This window comes from Callithrix jacchus, chromosome 12 (genome assembly GCF_049354715.1).
Source record: "Callithrix jacchus isolate 240 chromosome 12, calJac240_pri, whole genome shotgun sequence".
NCBI lineage: Eukaryota > Metazoa > Chordata > Mammalia > Primates > Cebidae > Callithrix > Callithrix jacchus.
In genome coordinates, this window is record NC_133513.1 from 20,157,964 (window position 1) to 20,176,062 (window position 18,099).

Here is an 18,099-nt window from a genome sequence, read left to right on the forward strand (position 1 = left end):
TAAAAAAGAGTAAGATGTCTTTTTATTGCTATGGAGTGATTCCCAAGATAGGGTACGCAGAAAAGCAAAGAGAACATGCAGTAATATACATGAAAGAAAGCAGGGGAAAGAATGTGTATTTCATTATTTAAAAATAAAAGCCAATGTTGGGGAAGTCTTGATGATGACCTGTGACAGTTTCCTTCTAACTTCACTGGGCAGCCAAAGTGCATATTTTCTCAAAATTTTATTTTGCTATGGGTTTTGCAGAGGACGTTAACTGTGCACTTTTCACCTTTGAGTTAGTCAGAGAAAGCTTCACTTTGTGATTCATTGTACATTACGTGGTATCCAGACTGCTCTTTCATTTTATTCTATCCTCTCAATGTTTTGAGTCAGGTGTAAAATGGGAATTATACTTGTGTTACATATGAGGAGGCTGGTTCTAAGAAGGCGACTCAGTACATCAAGAGTGTAAATTCTAGATATATGGCATATAAAACTAGAATTTATAAGAAGGCGTGCATATGACCTGCTTTAAATACTACCTTTTCTAAGTAAAAAGTTTTTTTTTTTTTTTTAGCTTACTAAAGAAGCAATTAAGCCTCAGGATGAAAACAGGAATATTAGATAATGAGAAATAAAATGGGGATACTTGTGACACAGTAATGCTTTTTATTTTAAAAAGACAGGGTCTTGCTTTGTCACCCAGGCTGGAGTGCAGTGGCGTGATCATAGCTCACTGCAGCCTCAATCTTCTAGGCTCAAATGACCTTCCCACAACAGTCTTCCATGTAGCTAGGGATAGAAGGGCTCACCGCCACATCTGGTAAGTTTTAGATTTTTTGTAGAGACGAGGTCTCACTGTGTTGCCCAGGTTGGTCTCAAACGTCTGACCTCAAGCAATCCTTCTGCCTTAACCTCCAAAAATGTCAGGGTTACAGCCATGGGCCAGCACACCTATCCCAGAAATGTTCCTAAAAGTCTGAAACAATAAGTTAAAAGCTATTAAGAAATATATAAAAAGATAAACATATACTATGGTATATGAAATGTCACCGTTCAGTCATGGTCACAACAGTGATTAAAATATCCAACAGTTCAGGCAAGTCTGAGAACTGAGAGGGATGTACAGGATTGGTTTGGAAGCCAGAATTAGGATTGTCAGAGCTGGGAAAGCAGAAGCAAGGCAAGAGTGTGCACAGGAGTGGGGCACACAGCAGCTCCGTGGTATGCCGTGTGTCCTCTTTTATGGCAGGCCAGCTCCAGCCCAGCAGATGAGAATCACATGATGGGTGGAAAGAGTGGATTCAGGTAAAATCTCAGACCATGCATCGTAACAGAGAGACTTAAAATGTTTGCCTTTAAGTCATAAAACTAATAAAAGTGACAACATAGGGATAATAGAGTAGGTCAGTAAATGCGGCAAGCCACCTGCCACCTCTCCAGAGCGTCAACCATCCCACAGAAATACTAAGGCAGCAGGATTTCACAGAGCTTGTGAGAAGAGCTCTCGGAAATCCTGGTCCAGGGCATGATCTAGAGGACTCAGGTGTTCCGGGATCTCTATCCCTGGGGAACCAACTACATGATTACCTCAAATCTATCACTCCTCACTGTGGTGACTCTGGGCAAGTCACTCAAAATATCTGAGTTTTAATTCAGTGAATTGGAAAATACGGGTTGTAGCCCCTTCCCTGCCTGTCCCTTGGGGCTGACTTGGGGATCAGGGAAATCACAGATCTCTGTCATGAGCTGGAAATCATGTGGCCATGGAAACTGTGAAGTCACTTTCCATCCTACCCTGCGCAGAGACATGCAAGCTCCCTCTCTGTATTCAACCACTACCAAGTGTCTGGATTATCCTTCCCGACATTGATTGAACATTTTAGGGCATTTACAAACACATAAGTCTTTTTAAGTCTTTATCTGCATTTCATCCTTTTAGACACTATAGACCTTAGTAGGTCTATAGCCTAGATCTACTAATGTTTCCACATCTGAGAATAGGGAAGAGTGGCACATGAACCCATGTTCATATCCCTCTCCCAGGTATGTGCAGATTCTAAGTAGGATTTGAACCCAGCCTATTTTTGGTAACTTGGAACTTCTGCCTTTCTATATTTTCTCATCTGAATTAAGGTATCTGCCTGCACAAACAAATCTTCCTAGAACCCAGATCTAATTCAGGTAGCATTGAAAAGCAGTCGGTGAAAACTAGGATCAAAAGTTTAAACTGAGAAAGTTTTTACTAATTTCTCTGTGGTCCTCTGCCAGCAAGATGTCAAGCACTGTCTTTATTATAATACATTTCTGCCTTGCAGGTTTGGCTGGCCACAACAGGAGCTGGGCAGCAAAAAAATGGAGGCATAAGACCATTTTCCCCAATGAAAATGAAGGTAGGGTGGAAATTATATCATTAAGTTTATTGAAGCAAATAATTTCAGTCTACTCATCCAGTGTCCCACATGAGAGAAACTCAGTAAATGTTGTGTCATGTTCTTCATTTATTTCATTTGTGCCCATTTAAATACATTAAATCAATGGATGATGCAACTACACAAGTAAAGTTATGTTGACAACTTAGAGTTTGGTTCTTTTTGTTTCTTTGTTTTTGTGAGAAGGTCTCATTTTGTCACCCAGGAGTGCATTGGTGCAATCACAGCTCATTGCAATCTTGACCTCCCCATGTTCAGGTGATCCTTCTACCTCAGCCTCCCAAGCAGATGGCTGTAATACACATGCCTTTATACCAAGCTATTTTTTTTTTAATTTTACTTTTTTTGTAGAGGCAGGGTTTCACCATGTTGCCCAGGCTTCGTTCACTTTTGATAGTAAAGGACATCTCAAATATTTAGACGTTTACTCTCAGTTTGGGCAATTATGAATACAGCAGTTATAAACCTTCTTGTGTCTTGTTTGGAAACATAATTTTTAAAATGTAACTAAGGCAATGGTAAGACTATGTTTCTTTGTAAGAATTTTGGTAGAATTTACCTGTGAATTCATCTGAAGGTAGTGTTTTGTTTTGTTTTGTTTTGAGAAGATACTAATTATTGATTCAATTTCCAAAATAAATATAGGCCTATTCAGATGATTCATTTATCCTGAGAAGACTTTTAACCTTCTGAAACAGATCCAAAAAATTAGCTCATTTCATATAATGTATCCAAGTGTGAGCACAGATGTGTTCACAATATTCCTTTATTATTATTTCTTGATTCCACTGGTCTTCAACTGATGTTATTCGTACATCGTGACTTCCTTCTTTTCCTTTGTGGTTAGACAAGGTAGAGGTTTATCAATGTTTTTGATCTTTTCAAAGAACTGGTTTTTGGTTTTGTTGATTTTCTCTGATGATTTCCTGGTTTTTGTTCCATTAATTTCTGCAATCATTATGTATTTTTCCTCTATTTGACATTACACTGCTGTTTTTCTTTCATTGCCCAAGATGGAAGCTAGATTATGAATTTTGATTTTTCTCATTATTGACACAGCATCATGAATGTCACTCACTGAATATAATATCATTAAAATACACAGTTAATAAATAATAAATATGTATGCTTTACTACAATTTTAAAAATACAACAGGATGGATGATAAATGTAGTAGCAGGATATGTAGATCCACAGAAGTTAAATAATCCTGTAACATTTCATGAAATGTTGGGATTTGCCTAGACCTTCACGTGGGCAGCAGGTGTGATGAGATGCTCTCGCTGAGCCATACAGTGTCTTTCTGTATTAACCGGTTCTCAGACTATTTCACAGTGATGAGGTTGCTGTAGCTAGAAAGCCCAAGGCTCTTTCATTTCTTTCTTTGCCTTCCTTCAACACCAAGAAGAGTGGTTCAGCAGCAGCTCAGTCCATGCTTGTCAGCAGCCCAGCTCCATACACTGCAGCTTCGGTCCACATCCCCCAAGCCTCCTCGTGGGATTCCTCAGCAGCACCAGTGCACTGACTGTCTCTCTGTGTCCTCCTAGCTCCTGTTCAAGACAACTGAGAGGCTTCAGGAGGAGATGTCACCTCACATAGTAAGATACATTTCTTTTTCTGGGGCTTCTAGAATATCAAGTGAGTATCATTTTTGACTGCCATTGTGAATCAGGCCTCAGCTGTCATGGCCTCTAGCTACCAGTCACTGGAGTTTATGACCAACTGAGGCCTGATCGATGATGTCGGTCAAAAGATGACATCACTGACAAACTAGTAGTGAGCCTATTTCTCAGTAGCAACATTTTCTTCCTGAAAAATACTTTTGTATTTGGCAGCCAACATGGACTTGGACTCCTCCAGGAAGGCCCCTGTGCCTATTAGCTCGAGAGCCTGTCAGATTGCCCATCCTCCCCTTCATCCTGGGGGGGCGGTCTCTGCATCCTCCCAGCTCCCACCAGGTCTTTATGTGGTCATCCCATGAATCAGCAGGACCGGCTCCTCACTCTTCTCAAGGGTGGGGGGTCCCTGGGGTTCAGAAACTGCTCTCCCTAATGCCTGCACCCATCTCATCCGGGGAGTAGGAGCTGCTGCAGGAGGAGAATCGGCAGAAGCTGGGCAAGCAGGTAAAGGATGAGAAGAATTCCTTCTGGGAGCAGCTGGAGGAGGAGAAGGAGGCCAAGCACAACCTGGAGAAGCAGATCGCCACCCTCCATGCTCCAGGCCCAGGGAACTGGCCAGATGCTGCAGGCTGGAGAGCTGCTGGCCTGGGCACTGCAGGACAGCCTGCCGCTGGGCCAGCCCATTGCCCTCTCTCCCAGGGAAGCCCCGCCCCCCACTGTCCCATGTCAGTGTTGTCAGCCTGAGTCCCTAAGAGAGGAATCCAGGGATCTGTGGACTTAGATGGAGGACACCACTATTTTCACTGCCATTTTACACTTTATGTTCACCAGTCTAGCTACAGTGTAGCACTGCTTCCATTATGAACATAGTCACAAGCCATGGTGCTGGCAGTCCCTGCGCCCTTGTCCTGGAGAAATGGCCAGTTACCCTGTCAGGCTCGTGGCTGAGCTCCTTGGCCTCGTGATTGCCAGGCCTGTGCTGAGTTTGCTATCTGATGTGCTACCTGGCATCACGTGGCTTCCTGAGTGATGGCAACTGCATTTCTCTGTACTGGTTGCCTGGGTGATCCCTTTTATTTATTTCATGCCTATTAAAACATTGTGATGAGAAGGAGTCCCTAGTCCTCTCTAGACTGTCAAGGGGTCCCTAGACTAATGTCAGGGCCCCTGTCCTAGATCCTATCTTAGGCCTCCACATGGCAGGCCAGAAGGCCTGAACCACCTTGGGATGGGCTAAGAGTTCATTCCAAAGTCAGGGTAGGAGTCGCCTTCGAGCGCATGTGGTTGCAGGTTTACCTGCAGATGCAAGGGCTGAGTGATGGGGACCCCATGTACACCCCCACAGGGCACTGGCCTTGCTCTCTGGGAGTGGTCCCCAGAGAGCAAGAGGCTTGGTGTGGGTGAGGGCTGGGAGTCCCCACAGCAGGCCTAGGAGTCAGCCTCCCCGCAGCTTCACACACTAGATGGATGCCTTTCTGCAGAAACTCCATTTGTCTTGCCAGGAAAGTGACTGGGGGAGGCAGTTTCATAACTGGGCAGATCCCTGGTGCCCCTTTCACAGTGTGGCAGGCAGGCTCCCAGCTGCCCCAGGGACAGGTGTTTCACCTGAGCAGCTGCCATCTCGGGCATCTGCTTACTCCTTGCTCCTGCCCAGGTGGCCGACATGAAGAAGAAGATGGAGGACAGTGTGGGGTGCCTGGAAACCGCAGAGGAGGTGAAGAGGAAGCTCCAGAAGGACCTGGAGGGCCTGAGCCAGCAGCACGAGGAGAAGGTGGCCGCCTATGACAAGCTGGAGAAGACCAAGACACGGCTGCAGCAGGAGCTGGATGACCTGCTTGTGGACCTGGACCACCAGCGCCAGACCGCGTGCAACCTGGAGAAGCAGCAGCAGAAGTTTGACCAGGTGTGTGGCCATCCACCCAATCCTTTGCATTTCTTCTCCTTCCGGCACTCAGCCCAAGGCGAGGGCCTCATCAGAGAAAGCCTGGGCTCCCTCAAGTCCTTGACCGGGAGGGGCCGTGCAGGGCCAGCACTTAGAGGACCCCTAGTCTCTGGCTTGTTGAGGGGCTGGGGGAGAAGGCCAGTGGAAGAGGGTGTCTTCATGCAATGGATTGAGGAGGAACTTTTCCTTTCTGGGTTTTCACATTTTTTTCAGATTTTCTATAATGAACTAGTTTTCCCGTCATTTAAACCATTTATTTGTGCATTCATATTGCTTCCTTATTCCAAAAGATCTGAGGGAAGCTGAGGGAGATGTGAACACTGGGGCGGGATAGACATCAAGCATGGAACTGTGGCGGTCGGGTTCAGCCCACTGCGTTTTGGGGAGAAAGCTGGACCGAACGCACACACACGCTGTCGTTCTTGTGTCATCTCTGGTTGTTGCGCTGTGGTAGTGGGGTTGAGCTGTTTCTGCAGAGACTGTGGGGTCTGCATACTCTAAGAATGCACTCTTGACTAGGCATGGTAGCTCATGCCTATAAGCCCAGAACTTTGGGAAGCCAAGGTGGGCGGATCACCAGGTCAAGAGTTTGAGAGCAGCCTGGCCAACATGGTGAAACCCCATCTCTACTAAGAATACAAAAATTAGCTTGGGCCCGGCTGCTCTGCCCTGCTGGGTGCCGTAGCTCTGAGCCTGTGTGCCCCTCTCTTTCCCAGCTCCTGGCAGAGGAGAAGACCATTTCTGCCAAGTATGCAGAGGAGTGTGACTGGGCCGAGGCCGAGGCCCGAGAGAAGGCCAAGGTGCTATCGCTGACCCAGGCCCTGGAGAAAGCCATGGAGCAGAAGGCAGAGCTGGAGCAGCTCAACAAGCAGTTCCGCACAGAGATGGAGGACCTCAGGAGCTCCAAGGGCAAAAGCGTGAGTGCCGGGCCTGGCAGCCAGGCCTTGGGAGGGGCACGAGCGGGGTCATCACAGAGGGTCAACACATACACACGTTCCGGGTCTACCAGACCCAGGTCCCTGCCAGTCCCTTTGCTCCTGACTTGGGCTCTCTGGGGCTCAGGTTCATGAGCTGGAGAAGTCCAAGCGGGCTCTGGAGCAGCAGGCGGAGGAGATGAAGACCCAGCTGGAGGAGCTGGAGGATGAGCTGCAGGCCACTTAAGACGCCAAGCTGCAGCTGGAGGTCAACCTGCAGGCCATGAAGACCCAGTTCGAGCAGGACCTGCAGGGCCGGGATGAGCAGAGTGAGGAGAAGCAGCAGCAGCTGGTCAGACAGGTGTGCGTGGGCTCCTGCTACCCCGTGGGGGCCAGGGCTGCCCTGGCTTCATACAGGCTTTCATTTTCTCCTTCCACCTGGATTGTGTTAGGGCCCTGGACCATGCCTCCCCTTCCCTGTCCAGTCCCCTGTCCTAGGAGTCAACCACTCATTTTCTTAGAGTTCTTAGGGTCAGTAATCCCCATTGGCCCCTGGAGGGCTGGCGGATCCTGCAGAACTGGACTGAGGCACCTGGGTTCAGAGCTGGAGCAGGATCTCTGAGTGGGTCCAGCTTTCCAAGCTGTCGGTGTTCCTTCCTCCAGGTGTGGGAGATGGAGGCAGAGCTGGAGGACGAGAGGAAGCGGCGCTCCATGGCAGTGGCTGCCCGGAAGAAGCTGGAGATGGACCTGGAGGCGCACATCAACTCAGCCAACCAGAACCGGGATGAAGCCATCAAGCAGCTGCGGAAGCTGTGGGTGAAGGCGGGCGGCACCCAGCTGAGCCAGCTACATGCCAGGGTGCTGGGGTGGGAACCTGATAGGGTGGCGCCTCTTGGGGAGGTCCTGGGTGCTTCCAGCCCCATCTCACTGATGGAGATACAGGCTCAGAGGTGAGTGGAAACAATAGTCCAACAGCAAACTTGCAGAACGGTGCATGGCTGAGTACATGAAACACAGAAGCAAACAGGCAAGTGCAGGCCCAGGCATCGGGGAGTTCAGAAGGCCTCACCTAGTGCAGACTCCAGCATCAACCGCGTCCTGACGCTCCAGCCTTCTGGGCTCTGGTGTGATGGTTCCAAGAAGCAGCCTAGAGCGTGGGATACATACTTGGAAATTTTTACCTCACCAATAAACAATAGTGAACACATAAAAACACATGATATGTCATATCATGTAGCAAGAATAACCCTAGGTTTAAAATAAATTTGAGTCAGAGTCTTGCTCTTTTGCCCAGGCTGGAGTGCAGTGGCGCAATCTCGTGTCAGGTGATGCTCCTGCCTCAGCCTCCCGAGTAGCTGCGATTATAGGTGTATGTCCCCATGCCTGGCTAATTTTTGTATTTTTAGTAGAGACAGTGGTTCACTGTGTTGGCCAGGGTGGTCTCAAACTCCTGACCTCATGATCTGACAGCCTTGGCCTCCCAAAGTGCTGGGATTACAGGCGTGAGCTGCTGTGCCTGGCCAAAAAAACTCTGTAAACACTAACTGTAGGCAAGGACCCAGTCATGCGCTTTGGCTTGGGGAATCTGTTTTTGGAGTTATCTGCAAATGGAAAAAAAGACTATTTGACAAAAATCTTTAGCATTAAAACAAATAGGAGGTGAGTAACAAAAGGAAAGGTGTTTCCTGCCTGTGGTGGGGACACCTGCCAGGCTGGGCACTGGTTTCAAGCGGCAGGTGCACATTAGGGGTGGCACCGTGGGCACTGGTCTCCGGCCCACAGAGGGGCCAGAAGTGGAAAATGAAGCTCAGCCTGGGCTTGCGTCCACAGTGACCAACACTGTCAAAGTGTGCGTTATGAGACGGGACACAGATTTTTGTCCTCAGTTGCTTTTTCTCCCTGTCACCAAGGTTAGTTGGTTAAATATCGAGCAGAGCACCAGCCAACATCCCTGTGTGTGAGATGACGCACGAGGGTGGGGGTGGAGGGCCGAGGGCCAAGGACCTGGGTGGGGTGCCAAGCCTCTGTCCCTGCCCCAGGCCCAGATGAAAGACTGCATGCGTGAGCTGGATGACACCCGCGCCTCTCGCGAGGAGATCCTGGCCCAGGCCAAAGAGAATGAGAGGAAGCTGAAGAGCATGGAGGCCGAGATGATCCAGTTGCAGGAGGTGGGTTGGGTGGCAGTGGAGAGTGGCACTGCTGCCCTGCAGCCAGCAGGTGGCAGCACAGGGCTTTCAGCAGAGGGCAGGGCTAGAGTCCGACTCAGCTCCAGAAATTGGCTGGGGACAGCTCTCACGTTACAAAAGGATTCCCTCCAGGGTTCCGTTACATAGCGGGCCTCCCTGGTATGATCAGAGTGTGTGTGAGTGAAATTGGCATGCCTCACATAAGATGAGGCTCCGTGGCCGCCACCACCTCCTGCTGTGAATTTTGCCTGGTGAGGGAGGGTCTGAGCATCCCCGCGGCTGCCCTGTCCGTGTCGCACCTGAGCCGGTCCTGAAGTGTTCCTGCAGTGTGACATGCCGGGTGTCAGTGCGTCCAGGGTGCAGCCGTCTCTTGCCTGCAGGCTCCGGAGCTGACTCCGGGCTCTGGCTCACCCAGAACAGGGCCGGGGCAGCAGTGAGCGGCTCTGTCCACGTGGTCTCCCCTGGTTAGGCCAGGACACTTGTTAGTCATCACACACCCTGGCACCTGGCTTGATTCCTAGCACTTAAATGTAGTTGAGTTTTATAAACGTACAATGCTTTTAAGCTATGACTTTAGGGGGGCACCAGCCCTGTGAGCTAGAGGAATCCTGGAGGAAGAGCTTTCTGGGGAGGTGGGGCTGGGGAAGGGCTTGAGAGGAGGGTGCCCAGGGCTGGGAAGGATGGTCTTGTGGGGCTGTGGCTGCCTTTGGGTCACATTCTGGATCTTTGTGGCAGGAATTGGCAGCCGCACAACGTGCCAAGCGCCAGGCCCAGCAGGAGCGGGATGAGCTGGCCGACGAGCTGGCTGACGAGATTGCCAACAGAAGTGGCAAAGGGTGAGCTGAGTAAGGGGGCAGAGTTGGGAGGGACCAGGTGTGTCTCTGGGCTAGGCCCCTCACTCCTCCCACCCACCCCACAGAGCCCTGGCAGCCCGAATCGCACAGCTGGAGGAGGAGCTGGGCAACATGAGCTGATCAACGACCACCTGAAGAAGGCCAACCTGCAGGTGGGTGCCAGCACCGGCCAGCCTTCTCCCATTTGGCTCTGGAGCCACCCCGGCGGAGCTGGCCTCGGACCCAGCCAGCAGATGCACAGGCCACGTGCCACTGCTTCCCCTTCGCTTGAGGGAATATGTCCAGGCAACTGGACATGAAAGATCACCCTCTGGCTTCTCTGCTGGGTGTTCAGGGTGTGGTGGGATGCTGCTGCCACCTTCCTCCCACCCTGCTCGTGCCCTCCAGCCAGGGCCCAGCCCTCCCCAAGGTCACCAGCCCTCCTCCTGCAGATCGACCAAATCAACACTGACCTGAACCTGGAGTGCAGCCACGCCCAGAAGAACGAGAAGCAGCTGGAGCACCAGAACAAGGAGCTCAAGGTCAAGCTGCAGGAGATGGAGGGCACTGTCAAGTCCAAGTACAAGGCCTCCATCACTGCCCTCGAGGCCAAGATCACACAGCTAGAGGAGTAGCTGGACGAGACCAAGTACATGCTCCTGCCCCTGCCCCCACCCCCACTGGCCTGGAAAAACCTCCAGCCCCTCTGTAGTCCTGTCCAGATTTGGGTCAGCAACCAGCTGTGTAGCTGTGTCTCCTGAGTCCTGAGGGCTGTTTTCCTCCCTCCTGATGGGGCCCTCATCCCTTCCACTGAATGGGTGGTGGGGGGAGCTTGTGGGGATTGAACAGGATCATCTGTTCCACCTCTAAAGGCAGGAGCTTTGGTGGCTATGTCTAAGGATGAGGAGGTAGAGGGCGGTCCTGCCCACCAGGACAGCTGATCTCTGGGCTCAGCAGGACTGAGACAATGGGAGTTACACCAGGCCCCAAACCTCTTTTCCAGCTACATAGATGCTCTTTGAGGCCTGTTTCCTCATTTGTAAATGGGGCTATTTGCAGTGCCCCCTGTAAGAAGCCAGGCACATCGTAGGTGTCCAGCAAAGGCCTCCCTAGGTGATCCCTAGATGCCAGTGAGGCCCGGGGAATGGGTGGGGTGACCAGATTAGGATGTGTTGGCCTGACCCTCTGAAGGAGGATGCTCCCTCTGAGCCACCTTGTCTACCACACAGGGAGCGCCAGGCAGCCTGTAAGCAGGTGCGTCGGACAGAGAAGCTGAAGGAGATGCTGCTGCAGGTGGATGACAAGCAGAGAAACGCCAAGCAGTACAAGGACCAGGTTCGGGTACTGGGGGCATCCAGAAGGGCAGCAGGCGCGGCAGTGGGGCTGGCGGGCCACACGCCCAGAGCCCCTAACCAGGGTCCCGCATCACACATCCATCTCTGCAGGCCCACAAGGCATCCACGCACCTGAAGCAGCTCATGCGGCAGCTGGAGGAGGCCGAAGAGGAGGCCCGGCGGGGCAACGCCTCCCGCCGGAAACTGCAGCGCGAGCTGGAGGACGCCACCAAGACGGCCGATGCCATGAAGCCTGAGGTCAGCTCCCTCAAGAACCAGCTCAGGTGAGCCGCCCCAGCCACCAGCCTCTTGGCCTCGGCACTTCTGTCAGAAGGTAGCTGGTTCTGAAAAGCTCACTTCAGCAAAGTGAGCTCCTGGTAAACCTCCTGAGGTTTCTCAACCCGAGCCCACAAGCAAGGCACTAATGTCACCAAGAAAGGACAGCACAACACAGTCTCTGCCCCTTCTGCCTTCCAGGCTTTAGCTTAGCCTTCTGAACAAACAGTCAGCTCTAGGGAACTTATCCCCAGCGTGTCCTACAAGTCTACTGTCTTTTGAATTAGAAGTTGCTTGAGGCAACCTGGCCCCGTCCTGGCACGTATTAGGTGCCTGGTAAATACCTGCAGAATGAATATTGCCTACAGAGGTTAAAAGGCTTCTTTGCATTTCTCAGGGAGCATTAACGCTCCAAACGTAGTGAATGTTTGCAGCAGAGGATCTTATTTTCTGAGATTCTCATTTCTTACCTCTTTTTCATGGGAATGTTTTTTATTTTGGAGACTTTACTCTTATTGCCCAGGCTGGAGTCCAATGGCACAATCTTGGCTTACTACAGCCTCTTCCTCCTGGGTTGAAGCGATTCTCCTGCCTCAGCCTCCCCAGCAGCTGGGATTACAGGTGCCTGCCACCACACCTAGCTAATTTTTCTATTTTTAATAGAGATGGAGTTTCACCATGTTGGTCAGGCTGGTCTCAAACTCCTGACCTCAGGTGATCCACCTGCCTCGGTCTCCCAAAGTGCTGGGATTACAAGCATGCACCACCATGCCTGGCCTTCATGGGGCCTTTTTTTTTAAGCATCAGTAGTCAGTATTGGATGTGAATGTCCTGCCGTGTGGTAGAAGGTGCCTGTCTGTGTGAACCCGCTGTGGTTCACCTGTGTACCCACTGTGGTGTCACCTGTTTTATGAGTTGGAACAGAAGGTGGCATTTTACACTTTTCTGCCTTTCCTGTTGTAACTGGTCCTGTTTGCCTGAACTGTTTGTGTGCTACTGTTGTGTATGAAGATGTCTGACCACTAAATATTTTGCGGGAAGATTTTTTTGAGAGCGGGCTTGTCCAGCTGAGCTGTGGCTCCGAAGGCTCCACCTTGCTTCTTCCTGGTGGGAGCAGCCAGGCGTATGATTTCCCTCTCGATTTTGCTTTGGGATGTGTGTGCTGTGCTGCGCCCCCACCCCCCCCACCCCCCCCACTGCCAGACCCCACTGACTTTCTGCCTCTGCCCCCAGGCGTGGGGACCTGCCGTTTGTCATGCCACAACAAATGGCCCAGAAAGGTGCCGCTGATTGCTGGGATGAGGAGGTGGTTGGCAAAGCGGATGGAGCTGAGGCCAAACCTGCTGAATAAGCCTCCTCTCCTGCAGCCTGAGATGGATAGACAGAGGGACACCGCAGCCTCCCCTTCCCAGACCCCACAGCACGCCTCCCCCCTCCCCCCCCACCTTCTCGATACTGCTGTGAACGTGCCTCCCACCCCCATCCCATCTCCCTCCAGGCATTGTGGAGGGCATTTGGCTTCCTCTGCTCCAGCTCCCTCCCCCGCTCAGAATCTGATACCAAAGAGACAGGGGCCTGGGCCCAGGCAGAGAGTGACCAGCAGGCTCCTCAGTCCTCTCGCCAAAAAGCACAAGATGAGGCGGCGAGGAGGGCAGGCCCCTGGGGAGAGGCCAGAGTTTTCTATGAATCTCTTTTTCTTCAGACTGAAGTCCTATTTGGTAGTCAGACACCCCCGCAGGCATCAGCCTCCCCGACCTCTGCCACCAGCGCCCCCACTCCTCCCCTTTCTTAGCTGTTGGCAATCACACGTGGTAACCTCACACCCTGTGCCCCGTGGGCCTCTCCCTCCCGAAGCTCTGGATGGTCTGGAAGGAGCAGGCCTGGGGGCTCCACCTCTGTGCAGGGCACAGAATGCTGGGTGGTGGGGAGGAGCGGATTCCTCCCCACCAGTTCCAGGCCACTGTCTCCCTCCTGATTCTAAAACGTCTCAAGTGCAATGCCCCCTCCCCTCCTTTACTGAGGACAGCCTGCCCCTGTCACAGCAAGGCTGTCGGGGTCAAGCTGGAAAGGCCAGCAGCCTTCCAGTGACTTCTCCCAGCACTCTTGGGGACCAATATATTTAATGGTTAAGGGACTTGTCCCAAGTCTGACAGCCAGAGCGTTAGAAGGGCCAGCGGCCCTCCCGTGCGATCTTGTGCCTGCTCCAGCACGGGGCCTGAGGGTAGTTTACCTGCACGGTTGACTCAGTATAGTTTAAAAATCTTCCACCTGCACAGGTATTTTTGAAAGCAGAAAAAAAAAAAAAAAAAAAGGTTTTCTTTTTTCCCCTTTCTTGTAATTAAAATTCTGAGTCTTTCTCACTGCCTTTCTTTAGAAGAGAGTAGCTTGTCCTCACTGGTCTACACTGGTTGCGGAATTGACCTGTATTCCTAACCGTTTTGTATACGCTGCATTGAGACTTATGGCAAGAAGGCATTTTTAAAGGAAACAAACTCTCATATCATGAAGCGATATAAAAGCTGCATATGCCTACAAAGCTCTGAATTCAGGTCCCAGTTGCTGTCACAAAGGATCGGGTGGAACTCCCGCCCTCCCCGCTGTTTTATATAATGAAAGTCCCTGAGCATGTGCTGCACCTGTCACCACTACAATAAGCTGGTCCACAGAGGTTTTCCACCGAGCGTCACAATAAACAGTACCATGTGCTACCAGCTGTGTCTGTAGCATTCGTCTGTGGCAGGGGGGGCCCTGGATGGGACTGGGCCTGGCTCCTGTGGCCAGTGCCGGCTCTGCATTGTCGGGGAGCCAGACTGGCTGTTGCGTAGGCTGCGCTAGCTGTGGGCAGTTGTGCAGAAAAGGTAAGGTGGAAAGGTGGGCTAGGCCAGATCTGAGGAGGCTAAGAACATCTTAGAAACCTTGGTTCAAGGCTGGGCGCGGTGGCTCACGCCTATAATCCCAGCACCTTGGGAGGCCTAGATAGGTGGATCACCTGAGGTCAGGAGTTTGAGACCATCCTGGCCAACATGCTGAAACCCTCTCTCTATTAAAAATACAAAATTAGGTGGGTGTGGTGCCAGGTGCCTGCAATCCCAGCTACTCAGGAGGCTGAGGCAGGAGAATTGCCTGAACCCAGGAGGCGGAGGTTGTGGTGAGCCAAGATCACGCCATTGCACTCCAGCCTGGGTAAAAAGAGCAAAACTCCGTCTCAAAAAAAAAAAAAAAGCTGCTAATGCTTCTAGGCTGGAACCCATGGGCCTCCATCTAACATTGTGCCGTTGAAGACACTGCTGATAAATCAGTTCTGAATTTATCAGAGGGACCACCTCCACCAGGGCTGGCGCGGCTGCTAGGTGCCGCCTCTGCCTGGAATACTGGATTCTGGAATCACCCCACCTCTGTTCCTGCTACAACTACAGAAATTTCCCTCAAACATCCCGTTTGATCATGGCTGGGATTCAAGCCCGGTTTGTGATTCTGGAACTCACATTCTTAATCACTACAATAGGACTAACAAAAGATTTTAATCTAAATATAACGGATAGCTTCAAAGAGCTTAGAGTAGATAATGTGTTCTATAAATAAGAACAGTCTGACATGGAAAGGCAGCATACCTAGTTGCAACATGGTGCAATTTCAAAGTGAGAACAGAGTATTCTAAAAAGTTTCCAAGAGAAAAAAAAAAAAATTCTCACTAAGGGATGGAGTATCAAATCAGTATCATATTTCTCATTGGTAACATTGGATGCTAGAAGGCAACAACACAGGCATTTTCAACTCGAGACTTTCTGAAAGAGCGTACTTTGTTGTTGTTTTGGTTTGGTTTTGGAGATGGAGCCTTGCTCTGTCACCCAGGCTGGAGTGCAGTGGCACAATCTCAACTCACTGCAGCCTCCACCTCCTGGGTTTAAGTGATTTTCCTGCCTCAGCCTCCCGAAAAGCTGGGATTACAGGCATGTGCCAACACACCCAGCTAATTTTTGTATTTTTGGTAGAAATGGGGTTTTGCCATGTTAGCCAGGCTGGTCTCAAACTCCTGACCCCAGGTGATCTGCCAGCCTCAGGCTCGCAAAGTGCTAGGATTACAGGTGTGAGCCACCACGCCTCACCAGAAGGAGTGTACTTTGGAGAAAAGATAAAAATTAAAATATTTTTCAATAGTATTCTGAAAAAGGAGTAGGGAAGGTGGGAAAGGGTTGAAAAACTACCTATTGTGTACTATGTTCATATTTTGGGTGATGGTTTCAAAAGACGCTAAACCCCAGCATCACGGAATATCCCACATGACAAACCTGCACATGTACTCCCTGAATCTACAATAAAAATAAATAAATACATAAATAATATTCTGAAATTAAGTTCCAGATCATTTCCACCTAGGAAGAAGCAGCAGATAGCTAAGGTAGAGAAGTGAAAACATGCTGCTTGTTGTCTTATTCTGGATGAAAATCCTAATTAACTCTGTACTTTCAAAGAATAATACATTTCATAATGCATTTAAAATGTCAACGGTAATTGCCAAAGAGACAGAACTAGCATGCATTACTTCCAAACCACTGCCAAAAAAAAAAGGGAAAACTTAACCAATGTCACAGGGAAAAAAAAGAACAAATTTAAAAACAGGGTAAATAAATATTTCTCAAAAGAAAACACACAAATGGACAAGAGGGATATGAAAAAAATATTCAACATCACTAATCACGAGGAAAATGCAAAGCAAAACCAGTATGAAATATTTAATCCCAGTTAAAATGGCTATTACCAACGAGACAAAAAACATGCCGGTGAGAACATGGAGAAAGGGAAACACTAGTGCACTGCTGGTAGGAACGTAAATTAGTAAAGCCGCTATGGGAAACAGATTTCTCAGAAAGCTAACAATAGATCTACCATATAATCCAGCAATCCCACTGTTGGGTGTGTGTGTGTGTGTGTGTGTGTGTGTGTGTGTGTGTATAAATATATATACACACACACAAATATATATGTGTATATATATGTGTGTATATATATATATAATGTGTGTGTATATGTGTGTATATATATGTATGTATATATACACATGTATATTTTTTTAAGGAAATCAATATGTAGAAGAGATACCTGCACATCCATGTTTATTATAGCACTAATCACGGTAGCCAGCATATGGACTCAAACTAAGTATTCGTCAATAAATGAAGAAAGAAAATGTAGTATATATACACAATGGAATATCAGCCATAAAAAAGAATGAAATTCTGGTATTTGCAGTAAGAGCAATGAAACTGAAGGACATTAGGTAAAATAAGCCAGGCATAGAAATATAAATATTGCAAGTTCTCACTCATATGTAGGACCTTAAAAGGTTGATCTCATTAAAGTAGAGTAGAAGTATGGTTACCAGAGGGCAGGAGGGTGGGTGAGGGATGAAGAGAGGTTGGTTAATGGGTACAAAAATACAGTTAGATAGAAGGAAAAAGTTCTAGAGTTCAACAGCACAGTAGGGTGACTATAGTTAACAATAATTTATAGTATATACCTAAATAGCCAGAATAGAATATTTGTAATGCTTGAAACACAAAGAAATGATAAATGTTGAGGTGATGGATATCCTAATTGCCCTGATTTGATAAGTATACATTATATGTATGTATCGATATATCACATGTACCTCAAAACTATGTACAATTATTATGCATCAATTTTTAAAACATGGTAAATTGGAATTTGAAATATCAGGAATAAATTCAAACTTATCAATAAGCACAATAAACATAAATGGGCCAAATTTCCCTAATAAAAGACAATGCCTTTCAGTTGGGGGTGCTTCTTTTAAAAAAAACACAGTTAAATACTATAGATAAGACTATGTAATACAATAAACAAGTCAACATAGAAACATTGAAAACAAAAATGTATATCACAAAAAGTTTAACAAAAAGAAAGCAGGAGGTGCAAAAGAAAAGTAAAAACAAATTTCCCTATAATCATTATCTGGTTGTCACTCCAGAAAGAGAAGTAGTCATAAAGTTGGTACATGAGAGTTGGAAAGATAAGTCAGTTAAGCATTTAAGAGACTAATTTTTAAATTTCATATGGTGGTGGTGGTGGTGGTGGCGGTGAGTCTGTGGGTGGTGGAACACATCCATGGCCAGATCTAGAGAGTAGCAGCAGCCATCAATGTCTGCTATTAGTCTCCTGTGGATTTTAGATCTAACATAAAGATTGCATATGACTCATTCTGCAGGGATGACCAGAAGTGACAATCTAAAGGTCTTCACTGTGAAAGTGGATGCATCTCTGTCTTCTGAGAAACTTAGATCAGAGAACATGAGCCATAGATAGGTATAAAACCTTCAGGCCTTTGTTTATGCTGTTTTCTCTGCTTAGATGACCTCCCACTGTACTCATTTCCACATGTCAAAATCCTCCTTATCCTTTAAGACCATCTTGTTTATGAAGCTTAACTGTACCCCTACCACCAGGGAGGTTTCCCACAGTACTCATTTTGTATCTCTCTCCATATATTTACTGTACTCTATATTATGGATTGGTTTATATTTCTGTTTATCTCTTTATATAAGCTCTTTAAAGATGCA

The 18,099-nt window shown here is 48.6% G+C and overlaps 1 long non-coding RNA gene and 1 pseudogene across 2 annotated transcripts in view; one reads left to right on the top strand and one right to left on the bottom strand.

Moving 5' to 3' along the window:
- The first annotated feature begins 1,247 nt into the window (after window positions 1-1,247).
- On the top strand, window positions 1,248-12,998 carry LOC100394860 (myosin-9-like; annotated as a pseudogene). Its single transcript, XR_013524701.1, has 15 exons — window positions 1,248-1,293; window positions 2,304-2,378; window positions 3,965-4,015; window positions 4,499-4,540; window positions 5,691-5,939; window positions 6,695-6,895; window positions 7,041-7,253; window positions 7,556-7,708; window positions 8,932-9,060; window positions 9,814-9,914; window positions 9,998-10,084; window positions 10,364-10,560; window positions 11,141-11,246; window positions 11,357-11,529; window positions 12,755-12,998. The product of XR_013524701.1 is annotated as a myosin-9-like (transcript).
- The window catches only part of LOC118146205 (uncharacterized), a 41,699-nt gene continuing 27,130 nt past the window's right edge, over window positions 3,531-18,099 (bottom strand). Inside the window, exons 2-4 of the long non-coding RNA XR_004731747.3 lie at window positions 10,385-10,459; window positions 9,378-9,539; window positions 3,531-8,039 (exon numbers count right to left, since the gene is read on the bottom strand). This is a non-coding gene — a long non-coding RNA (uncharacterized LOC118146205). The remainder of the gene's footprint in view (window positions 8,040-9,377; window positions 9,540-10,384; window positions 10,460-18,099) is intronic.